The following is a 1,249-nucleotide window of genomic DNA, read 5'->3' as shown; positions in this document are numbered from 1 at the left end:
ATCTTTAAAAATCATAAAACAATAAATCAGGGGAAAAAATGATTTATATTCGCAAAGTACAGAAAGAGATATATGTTATAATGCAATCGATAGAAATAAATTTTAATTACCATAAAAAGTACTTTTTTCTTAAACTGCTAAGCGTGCATTTTTCAAACCTAGATATATTTTATATAATTATTATACCAAAGATTTTTTGCTTTTTGTAATTTAAAAATAAAGTTTTTTTAAAAAAAGAGTAAATAAAAGGGTTGATATGTAGACTAAATCTTATACTTTGAAGTTTTTTTTTTTTAATTTTATTTAAATTTTTTATTTGCATTATGGAGTTGTAATAATCTTGAATAGGTGTATGTTAATATATGTTAGTTGTTGAATATTAATATAATAAATGTAATAAAGTATATGTTATTGAATGAATTCTTATCATAACACCTATGAAATATTTGTAAAACACATGTCTGACCTGAACTTTTTTAAGTTGTCTGATTTTAAAATTATATATCTTTGATACATTCCCTATATGATGATAAAAATTGGGAAACACTAATAAAACCAGAAATAAAAAATGAGTAAACATAAGCAATTTTAAACTATTTATATTAATTTTCATTCATAATAATTTTTGTTCATTAAAATTCTTATAAAATGTTTGTAAATCAAACATCTTTACTTGGCTATTTTTTCCATTTTAAAATTAGTTATCTTTCATAACATAGAAAAATAATAAATTAAAATACTAATAAAAACAGCTGTTTCTGCATAAATAAACAATTCAATAAGAACTCAGACATAGTAATAAAATTTTTTCATTGACCTATGTCTCTATTATGAACAAATTTGAAATGTACGAAAAGAAAAATTTTACAGATGTATACAATGCACATACCTGATGACATATAGGTAAACTCGGTTTTAAATATTAAAACTATGTACATCACAAATGCTATTAAACATTGCATACACTCCGCAATGATGTGCATTAAAATGACATGATCCATTCTGTTGATAAAATATACATAAAAAATGAACAATTGTTTCAATGAGTGGTAGATAAAAACTTTTAATTAATTACTGAAAAAATTTTAAACATCAAAGAGATTACCATAAAAACTAAATGGTAGGAGGTAGTCAGGCAAAATGGCCACTTTTTTGTTCAGATAACATACTAAAACTAAGCAAAACTGTTGGCATGAATGATTTCAAGGTTAGCTGTAATTTTAGAATTGGTAAGCAAAATTTTCTATAA

Source organism: Parasteatoda tepidariorum, chromosome 7 (genome assembly GCF_982258835.1).
Source record: "Parasteatoda tepidariorum strain Cologne lab strain chromosome 7, Ptep-v5.0, whole genome shotgun sequence".
Lineage (NCBI taxonomy): Eukaryota > Metazoa > Arthropoda > Arachnida > Araneae > Theridiidae > Parasteatoda > Parasteatoda tepidariorum.
The sequence above is the reverse complement of the archived record's forward strand: the minus strand, read 5'-3'. Positions refer to the sequence as shown.